The sequence below is a fragment of the Eptatretus burgeri genome, chromosome 13 (genome assembly GCF_056783735.1).
Source record: "Eptatretus burgeri isolate ZD-2024b chromosome 13, Ebu_testis_v1, whole genome shotgun sequence".
NCBI classification, from domain to species: Eukaryota; Metazoa; Chordata; class Myxini; order Myxiniformes; family Myxinidae; genus Eptatretus; species Eptatretus burgeri.
The window spans coordinates 40,526,113-40,546,946 of NC_140973.1; the positions used below are offsets into that span (position 1 = coordinate 40,526,113).

Below are 20,834 nucleotides of genomic sequence, written 5' to 3' on the forward strand. Positions count from 1 at the left end.
CAGAAGAACCAATTGGAGCGAAGGAAGAGCAGCAGATATTGTCAGGGAAATTTGTCAAAATCAGATCCAGAAGAGATGGAGTACCATTGGTTGAGATCCGGGTCGGGAAGTTGACCGATTGAGTCAGTCCCAATGAGTCACAGAAAGCTTTTGCTGATGTCCCATGGCAGGTGAGAGAGGTACCCACACCTAGCCAACTGGCGTGATGACAATTGAAGTCGCCACATAAGAGGAAGAGAGAGTTTGGATGAGAAGATAGAAGATGGTCCATGTTTTCGGAGAGTGAGGTGTAGATGGAGTCATCACTGTTCGGTGGACGGTACAGTACACATATAAACATGAGGTGGGAGTGGAGGGGAAGCCGAAGCCAGAGGTATTCCTGGGGGTGTGGGGGAGTGAGAGCAGTGCAGGGAGAGTGAGGAATAGAGTCTTTGATGAAGAGAGCAACACCTCCACCAGGACGAGGCTCAGGTCTGTCATACCGTAAGAGGGAGTAACCAGGGAGAGATACTTGGGAGTCAGACACGTCTTGGGAGAGGAAAGTTTCTGTTAGGCAGATAATGTCTGGTTTGTCAGTGGCAACCTGCATGGAAAGATCTGAAAGGTTTGAGCGAAGGCCCCGGATATTTGAGGTCCACACTTTTAATGAAGAGGTAGGGGAGGAGGCTTTTGGTGCAGGAGGTGGAGGGGGCGGGGGAGGGTCGGACGAGGGACGAGGGGGGAGGTAAGGAGGGTTGCTGAAGGAGTGTGGGGTATTGCAGAATAGCGAGGGGAGGGGGCCGAATGAGGAGGAGAAAAGGCTCTGTGGTGCTGTGAGAGAGGGGGACAAGAGACAAGGAAGATGGCAGTTGAGGATTTGAGAAGGTGGAGTGAAGAGATGGAGGTGAGAGGGCAGTGGAGGGAGGCAGGTTGGTGGATGAGAGGGGGGCAACTTAGAGAAGGAAGAGTGAGGGGGATGAAAGGTGGGAGAAAGGTGAGGGGGAATTTTTGAAAGAGGTGAGAGGGAGGCTTGGAGGGAGAAGAGTGGGATGGTTGCTTTGAGAGTGAGAGTGAGGGGTGAGGGGGTGAGTTGGCACTGAAGTTGGAAAAAAGAATGGTTGATGGAAAGCGAGCATCCATGGCAAACTGTGGTTTTTAAAAGTTTTAGGTCAGAGATGCGATTTAACACAATTCTTGATGGATGCAATGAAGGCGAATTCAGAGCATGGAGAGAAGAAGCGCTGTAATAGTTGGATTTTTTAGGCAAGGAATGAAGGAGAGGTCGAAATGAGAGCAGTCTGTTAAAATAGCAGAAGAGTAGTGCATTGTGAAACAGTAAAGAGTACCACATGTGTGAGAGAGGAAGATGAAGCATTATAAGATCGTTTTTGTTGTTAATATTAATGTATGAGAGAGTTCAACAGATTAGGTCATGGAAGTGTAAAAAAAAAAAAAAAAAAAAAAAAAGAAATCGAGGAAGACGAGGAGGAAGTTAAGAGGAAGAAGTAGCAGAATCGGGAGAAGGTTGTTGTTGTTGTTGTTGGTTTTTATTTTTTTTTATTTATTTATTTTTTTTTGAGATAAGAAAGAGATTAGTTGGGAGAATGGGGGATGTTTGGAAAGTGGGGAGGATGAAAATTGAAGGTAATGGGGAGGATAGAGATTGAAGGTAATGGGGAGAAAAAACAAACAAACAAAAAAAAAAACGATCGAACACCAAGTGGAACCGGTAGGCCTCAAGCCTAGGACTAGGCCTCAAACACCAGGTGAGAACGTCGACATAAGTACTCACAAAATAGCACGATTTTTGAAACAAAACCGAACTAGGAACACACATTAACATGTAGGTGAGAAAATTAAACAGTTAAAACGGGACAAATAACAACCGGAACTTAACTTTGAGAATGTCAGCAGGGAGCCCCGGAGGAGACCACTTGCCGTTCAAAACCGGAACCGGAAGTCCATCATATTATCTACTCATTACGTACATGCACATAACAATTATACTTATGGACAAGGTGCCACAGACTTGCATGCAAAAACCCCAGAAAAGAAAGAAGAGAACGGGGCTCGTCAGCCTTTAATGTTCCTCGGAGCTGGGATGACCGAAGGAGCTCCGCAAGGCCGTGAAGGTTACCTTCGTCACCCTTGAGGCGATGCGATGGTCTTTTCATTGGCGACCCTCCGTATGTCTCGGTTGTCCAAGCGGCAGTTGTTGTAACGGCGGTTCGGTTGGTTCAGGGCCTGGCAGTCCGGCCTGGTCGATCGGGCCTGGCCGACGACGCTTCAGAGGAGCGAACGGGCCTTGCTCTTTTTGAGTTGATGCTCTTTAAGAGCCCGTTCACTCCTCAACGTCGCTCAGACCGTTATGTAGCTGGCTGGCGACTTCGCTCCGGCTGCAACTCGACCAACTCTGGTGCTCTCCACACCGACTCCTCCGAACTGGACTCCACACTCCACCGGACTCCAAACTCCACCGCAGGCTCGACTCTCTGGACTGTAACGGCCCAGCCCAACTCTCTCACCCACTCCACTCTCTCGGCGTTTCAGCCCGGCCTTTTATCGGGTTCGGGGGCGGGGGGCTTGGTCTTTCACCTTCGACCCTTCACCCTCGGCTGGCTCCGCCCTTTTCGTTGTTTTGATCCGTTTGCAAGTCATGCATAGACGTGTTCGAGATCACTCTCACAACGCGGCCGTGTTTGAAAACACCCTGCCGCTGCGAGGAAGTCATCGTGTTTGTCTGCGGAGATGTCGTTTGTTGGGGATGCTGTTGCTGGTGAAAAGATGGCGGCGCCGTGGAGATGATTGTGAGGAGATGTTTGTTTGTTGAAATGTTGTTGTTTGTGGAGATGATGATGTTTGTGGAGATGATGGTGAGGACTTGTTGTTTGTTGAGATAATGGTGAGGAGATGTTGTTTGTTTTAAAATAAAGATAGAAAAAGAATAATGGCTTACTCAAAGATGCACAGCCCGGTTCACAAATAAATCCCGTTATACATCGGTGGGGAAATCTAACCTGGACACACACTTATCGACATAACTGACCTCTGGGGAACCTGAATGGTGATCTGTGAATTTCCACAACCGTAACAGTATTATCGGGCACAATTGTCTGCATGGCAGACAGACGATTGTTTTTTGTGGATTATGCAGTTTTACCATGTGAGATATAATCCATGGTGATGCTCACCATTGTCAGGAGGTGCGTCTGGTTTTATATGTGTATATGTATATGTATGTATAAGATTGGGGCAGTTGGGATAACACATTTTTAAAGAAGAAGAATGTGCTTGCAACCAAAAGTAAAAACTAGATTGACCACGAATTTCAGCAAAAAAGCAAGAGAAGACCCGGTCTCAGGCAACGTTTCACCAGCTTCACAGCTGACTTCCTCTGGCGCAATGGACTACTTTTTTACCTTTGGGTGGAAGTGCCTTCTTCTTCTTCATCTTTAAAAAAAAAAAATCCATGTGTGTGTGTGTGTGTATGTATGTATATATATATATATGTATATATATATATATTATATATATATATATATATATATATATATATATATATATATATATATATATATATATATATATATATATATATATATATATACATATTATATATATATATATATATATATTTATATATATATATATATATATATATATATATATATATATATATATATATATATATATATATATATATATATATATGTACAATATAAAAAAATTATAGGGGATACAGAACATGGGATGAGCTCCTGAAATCCAATGATATCCAAACGACCTCGGGGGTTTGTGCAAAACTGATGAAAATGAACATGTTTCTGGGCAGTTGCTGACCTGGAAATGAGCAGAAATGCAGAGTCTATGTTTTACTAAATTTTGATACCAAGAAAGTGAGCTAAACTGGGCAGATGGTGGAGGTGTGGATGGGTCAACGAAGTCAAAATTTAGTGCCCTTTTGTGGTCTCATGTGATGGACTATTTATTCTTCTCATCGTTTGTAAATATTTTGTCCCCAGTGGAGTGTAGTATTTCTTATCGTTATGGCGCCGGAGGCCCAGCGTCCCATTCCACAACATGACTCTGGGTTCAACAGTTTTTTGCAGGCTTGTTACTGTGCCACATTCTGTTGAAAGAGGACTTGTACCTAAAATCTTTCCGATCTGTTGATGTCTTGCCCATGGATTTACCACTCGCTGTACTGTCAGATTAATCTGCAGTGCTTCCTCTTAATAGGTCACCTTGCAGTATGGCTAAAACAATTGCATTTGCTGGCATACCAAGGGTTCCATTCCATAGCAGCAAAGTTGTGGTATACGTGAACTGTTTACACAGTGATTCCATGACAAAGATATGCGGCTGCAAGGCACTATGATTGTCATACATACATAATACATACATACGTACGTACATGAGTTTGATCATGTACAAAGTGTGTCAAGTAAAATTTCAGATTTTGGAATAATAAGCCTCAGGCTTTGTAATATAACACTTCGAACTGGAAATCGGTTTTCATGAAAACCACCCGGAAAATATATTGCTGAATATTTGGTTCCGTGTTACAATTCGATTCTGATTCCACCCACACCTTTCACACCACCAGCCTGCTCCCTCCCACACAATGTTCTCTGGGCCCTGCTTGGCTGCCAGGTTGCTGCTGCATTGCTGGCTGCGTGAAGGTTTGTGTTACACTATAAATAGAAAGCCTGGTACGCAGAAGCACAGCATGTCATAAAAACGGCCCACTGTGCCTGCTACTTGTTAACTGTCATTCATTTTCATGCTTGAAATTGTATATTTTGTTTAATGGATTGAAGTTGTGCCTCGCCACCATTCCCACAGCTTTCCTTTTTTTGATGTCTTTCTTACGAGTTCAAGTCAACATCCTTCTCTTTTTGTACCTGTTTAGCTTGAATTTTTTTATTTTGAAATTCATTCGAATTGCAATGGGTAATGAAAATGGTACAGGTCCTTTGGCCTACATTTCCATGTTGCATTCACCAAAGTACATCCATGATCCACTTTGATACAAAACCACATAAGCATTGACATTGACTTCATGAACATGAAGGATAGGTGCCGTTTACATATTATGTATGATAGAATGGAAGAAATATTAATTGCCACCCTCCCCCCTCCCTTTACCTTTGTACACAGCACACGTCAATAAAAATAATCCTCATAGTTCAACTGATTCAGATCCTAGTGCAACAAGAAAGTGCTTTCATATGGTGTGCTCCTTGTCTCTTGGAAACCCAGGGCCCATATATTTGTTACATGTGCACAGGGTGGTTGAATTGGGAGTATTCACAAAGAGAACAGGAAGAATGAGAGAATGAAGGGAGGCTTGGAGATTTGGAGATTAGAGGAAAAAGGGAATGTGGGGAGGGCCTGGGGGTGTGGGGTAGAGATTAGAGTAAGTGAAGCGAATGGGCATTCCACCATAATTGCTTACATAATATGTAGATGCCCCAAAACCATTCTTTGCAACCACGACATAAATGGCAACCTGCCTGGAATCGTGTGAGGTGTTTGCATTGTTGAATAATTTGTATGCAAAAATGCCAGATTTTGGATCCATATTTTACGTTTCACAATCACAAACAAAACCTATTTGGCATTCCCATCTCAGCACATAGCTCATGTTGCAGTACAGTACATGTGCAAAATCCCTGTGCTGCAATCTACAGTAGATTACAACAGATTTTTGTCTGTCTGTGTATGTTACCATTTTTCTCGGAGATGGCCAAAAGGATCTTCATCAAACTTTCAGAGGTTCATCAGTGAGGGCCAGGGAGTACTTTTGGCAAAAAAAAGTTTTAGAAATAGGAATGGTTGCTTGATTTTTCTATACTCCATATAGGAGCAGCCAATGGGATCATGCGTTTTCAGTGCCTTTACCTTGATTAATACATATTCTCACACTATTATGTGTGCAAATGATGCTTTAGACTTGGTTATTATGTAATGTAATATTTTGTAATGGCGTTGATATTATGATGCTATTATCGATATTGCTGATGCACCATTTTGAACAGAAAAAATGTCCTCCGAAGATAAAATGCTTGATGTCCTCCTTTTTCGTCACTTGATGGACGGGTGGCGGCGTGTTAATAGTATGATTAATATTGTCGTGTTCAGGCCCAATTAACACCAGCCTGGACGGATAGCCAGACGGTTTTAACTTGGAGGTGAACAGGTGAAATTATTTGCGGTTACGGTGCGCGCAGGATGGAGGCAGGGAAGGTGCTTTACCAGAACTGGAAGCACTCGGGTTTATTTTCGAACCCACAATGAACAAACACAAGGAAATTCAACAATAATGATTTGATAAACATAAATCAAGGGTGATAATGAAAATAAATCAGAGCGAGTTAAAGAAAAGTGAGGTAAACTAAATCCTAATTTGAGATGTCTCCACTCAGTCACAAAAACAGACGAGGGGAAAGGTAAAATAAAAAAAAATCCCCCCTTTATGTCCGCACTCAGCTTTGCATCCAGAGATGACCTTTAAAAGCCTGGTGTCATTGAACCGCATAGCCAACACGCGGGAAAAAGCACCAAAATGGCGTGAAGTCGCTCTCCGTGGCCACCTACTTGAGGAAATTTGTGTGGAAGGTCTTCAACACCAGGAGCCCACAAACCACCGTACAGTTTCTTGTCATGATCGAGATTGCCACACCACTCCACCTAAGTTCCAGGTCCCCACACACCAAATGGCGCCATCTTTCTCTTTGATCATACAGCAAGGCGACTGCCGAGGCTGGCAGAAAAGAGACGAGCAGGAGCGACTGCTAGCCCAGTCTTGGCTTTCTTCTCAGCCCAACCGAACCAACAATGGCTAGTGCCTTATTTCAGCACGTGAACAAATTTGCACCAGCACGACAACGAGAATCGGGCAGCTCTCTCGTCATGCCCATAAGAGACGAGCGCTGACTCTTCTCTTTCAACCATCTTCCATCTCTCGAACCTTCTCCCCGTAACATCACTCTGACCAATCGTCAGCCTCGGGGACGTGGCCTGCTGGTTACGTTTCCTGGGAGGCGGGGTTTAGTCTGCTGGTTATTGTTATGAAACGTGGTTCTTTATGGCCGGCCTTGTAAATGTAAAAACGTGGGAAATAGACCACAGGAGCAATCACATACTGGGAGAAACTAGACATAGACCCTTCCTAGTTAGCACAACACCATCCCCCGTGTGGTGATACAGAACAATCTTAAGCTCACAGTTTTCCCTACTTAAGGCCCGGTCACACCTTGACGTTTTAGCCAACGTATGCCGATTTTTGAATTTTTTTTCTAAAACGCTGGCACACGTTGAATACGTTATGGGTAAGTTTTGATAACATTGAGAGCACGCTGAAAAACGCTGCCATACGTCGTTGTACGTTGGCTTTAAATGTACTTTTTGGTTGTCCTCAAATTTTTTCATGCTTGAAATTTCACGACGTATGCCGGCGTATGACTCACACGTTCCGCTACGCTGGCCACAAGTTGTATGCACGGTCTGTGATCGTTGACAGACGTCAACACATGCTCCTTGTAAGTTAATCATAAGTTGAGACACGCCGAGGTAATGTTTAGCGTACCCGAAACTTATTTCTAACCTATGATTAACGTGTTGTTGGCACGTTACGCGATCGTTGCCACACATCGACAGACGTTACTTTTAAGTTACTCATAGGCTGAAAGACGTTGGTATAATGGATCGTCATTGCGTCAGCGTCCACGGCCATGGCCAGGACACGTATTTGCAGCATTCTTCAAACTTTTCTTCGGCATGACGAGGATGTTCACACTTCGATGTCTAGCTTGGCTATGATTCCAATTGTCCATCGGCATCGTCTATTTAAAATAGTCGAGTTTGAGCGTTTTAACACGTTCAGAAGAAACGCTTCAAATTTCCAAACCCCAGCGTCAAAAAACAAAGGCGAGTGACAGCAATTGAAATCGTTCATTGTACACAATGAAAATAGTTGAGTGGTACCGTTTAAAAGTCGTTGAGTGTAAAAAAATCCAATTGTTGAGCGCAAGCGTCTACTTTCAATAGTGGGGTTTGAGCGATTTAGCACGTTCAATAGAAACGATTAAAATTTCCGAGCGCCAGCGTCAAAAAACAAAGGCGAGTGACAGCAATTTAAATCGTTCATTGTAAACAATGATAATAGCTGAGTGGTACCGTTTAAAAGTCGTTGAGTGTAAAAAAAAAAAAAAATCCAATTGTTGAGTGCAAGCGTCTACTTTCAATAGTGGAGATGCAGCCATTTAAATCGTTGAGTGGCAGCCTATGAATAGCAAACCCTACGTCACCGGCAAAGATAAACTGCCGCACGATATGGATAAGTTAAGCTATCATTGGGCATAGTTTGTGAACGCCGGCTTCACGATAATTATTCGTTGGTATATCGTATCTATAAGTAATCAAAGCGCTCTATGCACATTATTAGTTCATTGTGCATTTGTCCAACCCGTTATGAATAGACCTAAATCGTAAAAACAAGCCATAGCTCATTGTTGAAAAAGCCCCATAAAAAATTAGCAGCGAAGAACTTCGAACAATGGTGAAAAGATATCTCCTACCCGTGGACACGCGGACGCAAGGACGATCCATCATAACCCACACGCTCCCCCTCACACTCACCTACTACTGCCAACATGAACAAACTACGACTAATACTGTTACTGCTGACATGGACATCGACTCAAAAAGGACTGGAAAACACTGTTGGGTTCCCCTTTTATGAGCAGCATTTTTATATACCAATTCCCAAAACCGCTGGGAACACGTCTTTATATGGCAGTTGTAAGCTAGAAACACGTTAATTTTTTTTTTCGACCGGAAGACGTCATTGGAATACGTCTACATACGTCAATGTGTGTTGGGACTACGTAAAGAATTGGTTCAAAGCACGTCAAACATAAGTTAGAAATAAGTTTCGCGTAAAAAAGACATTACCGCGACGTGTTTCGACTTATGAGTAGCTTAAAAGTAGCGTTTGTGGACGTGTGTAAGCGTCCACATATCGTGTGTAAAACTTATCCCCATCGCATGCGGAACGTGTCATATGCCGAGTACGTCGTAAATTTTTGAACATGTTTAAAATTTCTTGACGTACTCTACTTACTACGACGTATGATAGCGTACTTTAGCGTTCTACTCACGTATACCAAACTTACTCATACCGTATTTGACGTGCCCCAACGTTTGACACATTTTTCTTAGGTTGGCATACGCTGGCAAGATCGCCAATGTGTGACCGCGATGTTGACACTTCCATTTATACGGCAGTTATGATTTGAATCGTTGTGCGTCAGCCTTTTAATAGGCTACGTCACGACATCGTCGATGCGTGCAACGCGCTATGCCTAAGTTAGACTATCGTTGGGCATAGGTTGTGTAGGCCGACAACAGGTTCAGCATTCGTTGGTATAAGTTATCTATAACACAACGAAACATTCTGTGTCTGTTACCAATGCGTTATACATAAGACCAAGTCGCTATGAATACGTCCGAATCTTTAAAAAAAAACATCAAAAGTTCAACGTAAGCCAGCGTTTTACATACATTTTAATACATTGCCATCGCTGGCTAAAACGTCAAGGTGTGACCGGGCCTTTAAATTCCATCGATAAGTCTCCTACTCGTTCACGGACCATGCTATACTTACTATACAATCCCATCTTCACTATGGGATTCCTCCATTTACCCCCACAAATATAACAATTTTATTATTATTATGCCATTCTCATTATTTTCTCTGCCCACAAAAAGTGGACCGAGGGTATGTCTTCATCCCTATATGTTTGTTTGTGTGCATGATATCTCAAAAAGTTGATGGATTCGGACAATACTTGGTGGACAGGTTTATTGTGTGACAAGGAGGAATTGATTAGATTTTGGTGAAGATCTGAATGCAGATCCAGGCAGAGGTGCAGTGCCTTCAGAAAGTATTCACACCCCTTGACTTTTGTTGCATTTTGTTAGTCTGAATTTATAATTTTTTTGTCACCAATTTACACAAAATTCCCCATCATGACAAAGTGAAAACATGTTTTTAGAAATTTTTACAAATCAATTGAAAATATAAAGCTGAAATGTCTTGAATCAATAGGTATTGAACCCCTTTGCTATGACACCCCAAATTGAGCTCAGGTGCATCCACTTTCCTTTGATCATCCTTGAGATGTCTCTACAACTTGATTGGAGTCCACCTGTCGCCAATTCAATTGAATGGACATGATTTGGAAAGAAACACACCTTTCTATATAATGTGACAATTGACGGTGCACGTCAGAGCAGAAACTCTTCTGTGAAGACCAAGGAACTGTCTGTAGAACTGAGATATAATTGAGGAGGCATAAATTTGCGGAAGGCTATAAAAATTTTATTGTGCTCAAAGTTCCCAAGAGCAACACAGTGACCTCCATAATTTCAAAATGGAAAGAATATGGAACTACCCAGACTCTTCCTAGAGCTGGCCGTCCTACCAAGCGAAGCAACTGGGCAAGAAGGACCTTGGTCAGGGAGGTGACCAATGACCATTCTGACAGAACTACAAAGTTCCTTGGCTGAGATGGGAGAACCTGCGGGAAAGACAACAATCTCTGCAGCACTTCACAAATCTAGCCTTTTTGGGAGAGTGGCTAGATGGAAGCCACTCCTGGGAAAAAGGTATATGACAGCACACCTGCAGTTTGCAAAAAGGCACGTGAAAGACTGAGGGCATGAGGCAAAATATTCTGTGGTCTGATGAGACGAAAATTTTACTCATTGGCCTGAATGCAAAGCGCTACATCTGGTGGAAACCCAGACAGCTCATCATCCATGTAACACCATCTCTATCTTGAAGCATGGTGGTAGCAGCATCATACTATGGGGATGCTTTTCAGTGTCAGGGACTGGGAGACTTGTAAAGACAGTGTGAACAATTAATGGAGCCAAATGCTGCACAGATAAACCCTTGAGGAGAACCTGCTTCAGAGTGCAAAATATCTTCGACTGTGGTGAATATTTACGTTCCAACAGGGCAATGACCACAAGCAAACAGTCAAAGCAACACTGGAATGGTTTCAGAACAAGAACGTGAAAGTCCTTGAGTGGCCCAGTCAAAGCCCAGTCTTGAATCCCATTGAGAATCTGTGGAAAGACTTCAAGATTGTGTCAAGTTGGATGGGGAGTATCGGTGAACAGCAGTTTGAGCAAATCTGCAAGGGAGAATCGGAGAAAATCCCTAAATCCAGACGTGTAAAGCTGATACAGGCATACCCACGAAGACTCGAAGCTGTAATCACTGCCAAAGGTGCTTCTACAAAGTATTGACTCGGGGAGTTGAATACTTATTGACACAAGACATTTCAGCTTTTCATTTTCAATAAATTTGTGAAAATTTTTAAAACGTGTTTTCACTGTCATTGTGGGGTATTTTGTTTAGATTGGTGACAAAAAATTTACATTTAATCCATTTCAAATTCAGGCTGTAAAACAACAAAATGTGGCAAAAGTCAAGGGGTGTGAATACTCTGAAGGAACTGTATGTGCTCTTCCAAGTGCCCTTCTCGTTATCTCCACCACCAAAGGTGGAATGAGGTTATGTTTTCACCCTTGTCCATTTGTTTGTTACTTGTGAAAATCGAAGATTTTTCAAGTATATTGGTTGGTCTTGTGCATTATTGTCTCTGCCTGTTTGTCTGTCTGTTTGTTTGTTTGTTTGCAGGTAATCTCAAAAAGTTGTGGACGGATTTGAATGAAATTTGGTGGGCAGGTTGGGTGGGAGATGAAGACAAACTGATTAGATTTTGGTGAAGATCTGGATCCAGATCCAGCTACTTGAATTTTTAAGTGATTTTTCACCATTGAGAGATACTGCCAAAAACGACATACATCACGATATCTCAAAAAGGTGTGGACCGATTCGGGCGAAACCCGGTGGACAGGTTGGGTGTGTGACAAAGCCAAATTGATTCAATTTTTTTAAAGTGATTCTTCACCATTGAGAGATGGGGCCAAAAACGAGATTTACAGCACAATATTTCAAAAACGTATGGGGTCCGATATGGGACATTTTCACAAAAGCAGGTTAGGTAACGGTAAAGAACAAACTCAAAAATCAACTTTCTTTGATATTCTCAAAATAGTGCTTGAACCCCTTATAAGGCCAAGAAAAATGTTCAAATGATGTCAGCAACACAGGATCAGCATAAGGCCTCTGCACTGACTGAGCAATATATGCTTGATAAAAATTATCGGACAGCCTTTACCGTTACCTGACCCGCTTTTGTGAAAACGTCCCATATGTTCTACTGGATCAGGCATTGTGTGGTGGAGGTATGCACACTACCGATTGCCCTTCTGGTTGTCATTGTTATTATTAATTTTGTTGTTAGAAACGGCCTTGGAAAATGCCACATTATTTGCCTTAACATTTACCTTAATAGCGTTTGTCCAATGTGGAAAACCCCCTTGGTTGGAGGAGGGGGGCAAATGTAGTCGCTACAACCTTCATCATGTGACCCTTGGTATTCCTGTCAAATTTAGTTGAGATTGGATAAGTAATGACCGAATGTATCGCGGTCAAAAGTGTGTGTGTGTGTGTGTGTGTGTGTGTGTGTGTGTGTGTGTGTGTGTGTGTGTGTGTGTGTGTGTGTGTGTGTGTGTGTGTGTGTGTGTGTGTGTGTGTGTGACACGACCATTTTTCTCAGAGATGACCAAACAGATCTTTGCCAAATCGTCATTACTTACACTACCTGTCAGAAGTTTTAGAACACCCCCTTTTTTTCCAGTTTTTACTGAAATTTAAGCAGTTTAATGTTTCAATGTACTCTGAAATTAAAGCATAGAACAAATAAACAATTGCAGATAAAAAAGAAATCATAGAATCGTTTTGTTGAACAAAATTTAATCTAAATTTTTGACTCATCAAAGTAGCCACCTTTTGCAGATATAATAGCCAAACATACTCGTGGCATTCTTTCTACAATGGAACTCAAATATTGTTTGGAAAGTTCTTCCCAACACTATCGCAGAAGTTCCCACAAATGTGTGTTGCACTTGTAGGTTGCATTGCTTTCACCCTTATGTCCAGTTCATCCCAAACCAGCTCGATGGGGTTTAAGTCTGGAGACTGTGCTGGCCATTCCATGATTTGAAGCCTTCCATCTTGTTCTTTTCTTCTAAGGTAGAACCCCTGACCAACTAGGCATAGACCGGAGGTTATTGCATGGCACTGCAAAATGTTGTGGAAGCCCTTTTGGTTCAGGGTGCCAGTCGCTCTGTGAAAGTCGCCGACTGGATCCAGCAAAAGAGCCCCAGATCATCACGCTTCCTCCTCCATGTTTGACAGTTGGTGTCGCACACTGAGGAGCCATCCTTTCGCCAACTCGACGGCGTACAAATACCCTGCGTGATGAACCGAAGATTTCAAATTTTAATTAATCGGTCCATGACCTTCCAGTTTTCAGTGGTCCACTGGTGGTGCTTCATGGCCCAGGCAAGCCTCTTTTTCTTATTTTGCCATCTTAGCAATGGCTTTCTTACTGCCACTAAACCTGTCAAACCTGCAGCTCGAAGTCTTCTCTTCACAGTTGAAACTGAGACTTCCTTACTTTGACCAGTGTTGAGCTATGCTTGAAGCTGTTGGCCTGTGAGCCGCCTAACACGCAAGTTGTTGACTCTCGAAACTCGTCTTCTGATTGTGTTGTGGCTTTGGGTCTGCCAGACCTCTTCCTGTCAGAGTTTCCTCCAGTTTCCAAGTGCCTTCTGATAGTGTAGGAAACTGTACTCACTGACACCTTGGCTTCCTTTGCAATTTCTCTAAAGGAAAGACCTACACTTTTAAGGGTTATGATGGTCTGTCTGTCTTCCTTTGTTAATTTTTTTTTCTCGCCATTATGATAGCAATATACTACTTCCTGCAGTGCAATATTGTCGAAATAATGCTTTAGAGGGTATAGCAACACAGTCTGTTCCAACACTGCTTTTATACAGACAGAGGGTTTGTAACTAATCAACAAAAGTTGGGACACCTTTCGGAATTGTTTACATCAACTTTCAAGGCTTAATTTACTTCCATTGCTGCAGAACAGCTACAGTTGCTAACCCATTAGTTGTTCCCTGAAAAGGGCCTTTTTTATTTGAAATTTACAACTCTGAAATTTACATTATTTTTCAGTTTTTGGTAACCTAAACTTTTTTTTTTAACCTCCGGCAGTTTACCGCTTAGCTTTATACCATTTCAGGTTATTCAATGGACTTGAACTGCCTAAATTTCAGTAAAAACTGGAAAAATGGGGGTGTTCTAAAACTTTAGACCGGTAGTGTACTTTTAACGATGTGTATATATGCATCAGGAAGAAGATAATTAGTTTGGGTTTCATAGTCTGTTGACAGTTGCATTTATACAGGCTTTCTGCATATCTCTTAGGATTGTGAGTAGGACAGGTGACTGTGAGGGGCCATAACTGTTTCAATCACGATTTCTGTGAAGTCTGTGACTGTATCATAGGGGAGGGAAAAGTGTTAAATATTCCACTGTTTCAATGTGGAATTGCCAATTTGCTTTTATGAGCAGGGGAAGGGTGAGGAGGGCGAGGACACAGTTTGGGTTGGAAAGGCGGGGTGTGAGAGCGAAGACGGGACTTTGGGTTGTGTTGGGGGGAGGGGGGTTGAGTTGTGTTTGGGTGGGGGGATGGTGGGGAGGGGGTTTGATGCTTTTGGGTTGGGAGGGGGAGGGTGAGGACAGGTTCATGTGGAAGAAAAAATTTGGAACAGTTAGGGAAATCCAAGGAACTTCTTTTTCCTCACCTCAAATGGCAAAGCTGCAAATGTTTTCTATTCCAAAGCACTGAGGTCATGAAGATGTCTACAATTACTATGATTTGACATCTGTGATGGATTCTGATTTGAATGTAATTGTTTTTCAATTATATTGTCCTCATTTCAAATGTGTTAATATTATTTTTCACCTGGGCAATGTTTACCCCAGCTCATGTGATATAAAGTATTTACAAGCTGATCCATAAGCCTTCCTCAATAAAAAGAAATTCAAAAAAAATTTACAAAGACATGGCTACTTGTAGGGAAATTACTAAGTATAAAGCAGCATTAACCCCCTCTCCCACCCACAATACCAAGAACATAACTCTTGACACATGATAAAATAATGGGAGGCTGACTGACATTGAATAGTTTTAGAAATTGACAAACTGAGTCATCTGAGCCATTTCTGTCTCACAATTTAGGCTCCTGGCATGGAATTACAAAGAGAATTAAATACAAAAACTTGGCTTGATAAATTGATAATCGAGCCATCGATGAGAAACATTTAATTAAACTAAGGAAGTTATCTTTTCGAGGTCTTTCTGTAACGCAGCATCCACAGCAATACAGCTCAAGGTGCTATGATCTAAAGTCACATCAGTCTTCATCGCATGATGGTGTTGAGATGTGATTTGCAAGTAAATGAGGATCACACCATTACACCTTGACTCACTAATCTTAAACATTAATTGGATTGTCGTAAAATGCCAAGCTACATTTTTCTGTGGTCGATTCTAACCGTGAGATAGCTGGATGCTTGCCATCCTGATTTTGTGCGTTTCTAAACCCGTCTCTCTGTAATTCAAAACATTGGCTTATCTTTCGGGAACAGATGCACACTTTCATTGTGCTCGGTTCTTTTGTTTTAACAACCAACGAGGCATTCTTTTCAAACCATCCTTTCTTTGCGCTCTGAATGGGATCAACATCTTCACTTGCTCTTGCTTTCACTTTTTCACTTTTGTCCCAAGAAAGTTGGCTGTGACTTTTTTTTCTTATTTTAAAAATGTTGTTAGTTTTTATTTTGACTTTTAAGCATTTGGTGCTTTCATTCATTACATATTTGCTGAAAGTTTATATATAATACTTTAATGGTGCATATTTTCAATTAGGATTTGAAGTTAATTTGATCATGATCAGTTCTCGGTTTTGAAAAGTTTACTTTTTCTTCACTTTAGCTGACTGTCTCTTCTGCTGCATACTCCCCCTCTCACGTTGGCAAGTATAATACTTGGTAATTCATGTTGATTCTCCCATGGTATGTTGATGAGTAATTTTCAGACTTCACGCTCATGTCGTGATCAAAATAGTATACTGTTGAAGAGTATCATTCTTAACAAAAGTGTAATTGTTGTTCAGTTGCATTGTGGTTTTGATAGTCTGTCTATAGCATCACACTCATTGGAATTGTGGTGAGACCATCCGCTCTTAGTCTGGCAGCTCTCTGGTTTGATTCTGACTGGCTGAGTCGTAAGACTTTAAAAATGGTACGTGCTTTTTCCTCGTTTGCTCAGTATTTTTAGGGTGGAGTACAAACAAACCCTGTAGGATGAGGGGAGGTGGAGATTTTCCTTAATTGTCTCACTCACTAACTGCAGAGAGAAAAGCGATGCAAGATGGCATCACCGACACCCCGAGTCCACCTGAAAGCCATGTCACGTATCCCAAGGTCACCTGCTGTATTTGAAGTCAAATCCAGTGTTGCTTAATGTCTCTATGCATGGAACAACAACTCCATGAGCCTTCAAACCTATGCCCAAGTTAGGCTCAACAAACACAAGTTTAAGATATGAATTCACAAGGAACTTTAGCACAGGAGGATGCCATTCGGCCCATTATGCCTGTGCTGCACCAACTATCGTCACCCATTCACAGAAAGCAACCTACCATACACACAACACCATACCCCTCTATCTCCAATTCATCCAGGTACCTATCCAAACCCCATTTAAACGTGTTGATGGACGAAATGTGGGGAAGAATAAAACTATTTTGATGAAGGTACCTATCGATATTGTTCATTTCTGACCACTGCTGGTGAAGTTGCCTGTTTTACTCCCACTGTAACACAATTTCTTCTGGTTGGTGTCGCTTATACTCTTGCGATTGTACATGTCCTGGAAGACTAATTATAAATAATGAGCTGGAGTTGCTGTAAGGACATGAATTTATCCATATATACAAGGATTTTTGGATTTATAAAAGGGTGGAAGTTTGTATCAAAATATTCATTACAGGGAGAAATCGAGTAAAAAAAAAAAAAATAAATTGTTTTATGGGTATAAACAAACATCACCATATATGCAAGCATAGTTGACGAATGCCAGACGATACAATGCAGTATGGCTGAATCTTATTACTTGTGGCTATGAGATTGGCAGAGGAGGCCATTGAAATGCATATCCAGCAACTGCTTCCTCAAATTTATGTATTGCATAAATAACAGCCTTGAGATATACACACCTGGGTTGGAATCCGAATCTAGCTACAAACTCTCACTTTGGTGTTTTGCAGGCAGTATGAGGCATCATTGTGTGTGTTGTCCATCAGACGGACATTAAACTCTTCTTTTTTTTGCATACATGTTCCAGGCTCATGGACTAGCTAGAGCATAAAGGAAAGGAACAAATTTGAAAGGGGGAAACACCAACAGCAGAGTAGAAGTGAGGGTGAGATTAACGGCAGGGAGGAAAGGATATATGGGGATGAATAAGCTGAATGGAGCAGTAAGAAGAGGAAGGGGAAAGTGGGGATGAAGTGGAAAAGGAACAAACCAACCGACAACAAACAAATGAAAAGAGGTGAGGGAGAGGGAGAAAAAAAATCACAATAATGGGGAGTGCTTGGGAATGGGTCATTTGGGGGTAGAGGAGGTCAAATATGGATGGGGGTCATGGTCTGACCTCGGGTAGTGTTTCACAGCTGCTTTGAAGCCTTGGAGGGAAGAAAGGGAATTGACAGACTGGGTGCATTTGTTCCTCTATTCTCTCACCTGTGGAACCAATGACTGGTGTTGAGCGGTTAGCCTGGATTTTGGGACTTTAACTTGAAGAGGGTTACTAGCAGATCATGTGCGCATCCTGCAGAGTTGAGAGAGGGTGGAGATTGCAAGACCAAAAAAGAGCCGGTCGAATACAGAATGCCACCAACTTTTCTGTAATTCATAAGTAAAAGACCTGGACACTCCGTTTTGTTGTTGGAGATCCCAGTTATTTTGAGGACCTTGCTTTCCCCGGCATCAAGAAGAGCATGGTGTTAGGCAGGGGTGCCAGCCCAAAAGGGAGAGCAGTATTCTATCAAGGTGTGAATGATGGCCATGTAGATGGTCAAAAATTCAGATTGGTCAAAGAAAGACCTGGCACAATGAAGGATGCCCAATTGGTTGCTAGCTTTTGAGGTCTTCTTGGAAATATGGTCTGCCCAAGAAAGATCATGGCTGATGCTGAGGCTGAAAAGTTTGAGTGATTTTACTTTTTCAAGTGATTTGTTGAAGAAGTAGATGAGAGAGTTTGCTCGACTGTCCTTTCAGAGAGATAGTGTGTGTATGGAATTTGTCGGGGTTGAAAGACTTACTCCAAGTGTTGTACCAGCTCCTGACTCTCAAAGTCCGCAGTGGGGGAAAACTGCTATTGCCTTTTGATGTCCTGTCTGTTAGGATCCATGGATGGGTTTTTTCAGCCCTTGGGCCTATGGACTCATCTTGTTTCCTTCTTGAGCAGCCCTGCACAGCAGGCAATTGGTGGGCTAAGAGTGTGAGGCTTGGCAGAGCTTTTGAACAAGGAGGATTTCACAAAAGGGAGACAAGGAGTGCGAGGTAGTCAATGGTCAAATTAAATGGCAGGAAATTTGTGTGAAAAGCATTTACTGTGTTTACTTTGAAAAGTAATTTTTTTTAAATTTTGACCTTGGTGAGGGACGAGTGAGTTGGTTGGGAGAAAGGAGTAGAGTGTTTCTGGTGAAAATGGAAACAAGGGGAGGAGGCGTGCGGTGAAAGAGGTGTGTGTAGTCGGTCTTGCAGGCCAGCCAGGGCAGTGCTAGTGATTGATGACCTGAGCATCCCAAATGATACAAAATGGTACTAGACTCTATTAGGCGGGCAGAGTTTCAGAAGCGAGGTCAGGATTGGAAGTTTGAATGTGGAATCAAGGTTGGAGGAATGGAAGAAGTATGGAAAGGTGTTTAGGGGAATTGCAGAAGTTTTGTGTTGGAGGACATTAGGAAAGGGTGCATCTTCCAGGGATAGAAACTGGATGTAGTGGACAGAGCAGGTAGCGAAGGCAGTTCGTAAAGAGGAGGAGGTTTAGATGAGGATAGAGAATATCAAGGATAGAGGGAGCCAACTGGATGCAAGTGAAGAACATGGGCAGAAGAAGGCAGCAAGGAGAGCTGTGGATAAGGCGAGTAATGATATAGAGGAAGTATACAACGAGTGGGAAGAGGATGGTTTATACGCTGGCTCGTGACAGGGATGTGGATAGTAAGTACATGAAAGGGGGGAGGGGTGGGGGAGCAGTGATCAAGGATTGGGTGGGAGGCAAGTGACAGAGATGGGGGCAGTATTCAAAATGTCGGAAGGATATTTTGGGAAGCTCATGAACCGGGGAGGAAGCAATATGGATTGGACTGTTTTTGCCTTTTTGGGGAAAGAAAGACCTGGCACAATGAAGTCTCTGTTGGATTAACGGTTAGAAAATATATGAATTTAAGATTAGGAGGATACAAATAAAATTTGCGTGGGAGGTTTATATCATGATCTATTTGTGTTTTCCTGAGAATGGGCATGCTGCACCCATTATGGGCTGAGCCACGCCCAAAAAACGTGTTTCTCGGGGGTAGCCGATTTCAAGTTCCATCTTCTCCGAGGTCGTTTGTCGAATCTGGCAGGGTTTCTGTATTTGGTGAGCCCAATGGCACCTGCATAGCCCCACGGAGCTCGATTTTTCATTTTTGTCTCAAGGTCACGAACTTAGAAAATGTCAAAAAAATCAATAAACTGGGCATCGAGCTCCTAGGGTTTTCAACTGTTTCGAATGAAAGTTGGTCTGCAAGTAGTGCTCTTCGAGTACTGCAACTTTCATCAGCTTTTGCAGCACCGATGCTCTGTTTTGAACATTGTGCATGATGTTTATAAATAACATGTATTTTCTCATTACCTCTGCCACCAAAGGTGGAAGGGGATTCTGTTTTGACCCCTGTTTGTCTGTTTATTTGGCTTTGGTTGTGTGTCTGTTTGTTTGTCTGTTTGTTTGTGTGCAGGATATCTCAAAAAGTTGTGGACGGATTTGGATGAACTTTGGTGGGCAAGTTGGGTGTGGACAAGGGCGAATTCATTCGATTTTGGTGAAGATCTGAATCTGGATCTGGATCCGAGAATTATTTAATTTTAAAGTGATTCTATACCATTGAGAGCGAGCTTTGCCACGATAATACAGCATGATATTTCAAAAATGTATTTGGCCCCATTATATTCTTGTGGATCGGGCGTTGGGTGGCGGAGGTGTGTGTTCTACCGAATGCCCTTCTAGTTTTGGAATAGTTTCCATCGTCATTAGCTGTCTGATTGGTTGAAGCATGTTTCTGTAAAAATAAAATATATACTTTGGCATGTCTTGTCCTATTGTGACTATCTCTTTTGCAAGACTTTTAAAACGCTCACGTATTTAAGCTTTCCCCTGTAGGATATGGGGAGGCTCATGCCTGTTGGATAGTTTGTTTCTACAATTAGTGCCCCCAGTTTTTAATGTACCTCAGAGTTTATTAGACCCCGAGGAGAACTAAACCAGTTTAGGATTTTATTTTGGTTTGTTTTTTTCTTCCCTTTTTTTTTCTGACAATGTCCGAGCTGTATCTCAGAGCTGGCTGGGGCTTTCACGGTTAAATTTTGCATCAATAATGGGAGTACAAATTTTGCTGGGTTGACGTAATTTTTTTCACTTTAACCAAATATTTAATTTTTTTTAATATTAAAAAAATCTTTAAAAAAAAAAAGTTTTACAACTAAAATTTTGAAGACATTTTACCATTTTTAACCATAACTC

The 20,834-nt window shown here is 42.1% G+C and overlaps 1 protein-coding gene across 16 annotated transcripts in view; it reads left to right on the plus strand.

Moving 5' to 3' along the window:
• The window catches only part of LOC147014280 (R3H domain-containing protein 1-like), a 234,179-nt gene that overhangs the window by 90,678 nt on the left and 122,667 nt on the right, over positions 1–20,834 (plus strand). For 2 of the 16 annotated variants that reach the window (XM_085852133.1, XM_085852131.1), the window contains exon 2: positions 20,053–20,136. The exons of 13 other annotated variants lie outside the window; for them this stretch is intronic. The gene's annotated coding sequence lies outside the window, so the exon portion shown is untranslated. Of the gene's footprint in view, positions 1–15,974; positions 16,031–20,052; positions 20,137–20,834 lie in introns of all 16 variants that reach the window. One more of the 16 variants, XM_085852132.1, reaches the window with a different exon arrangement.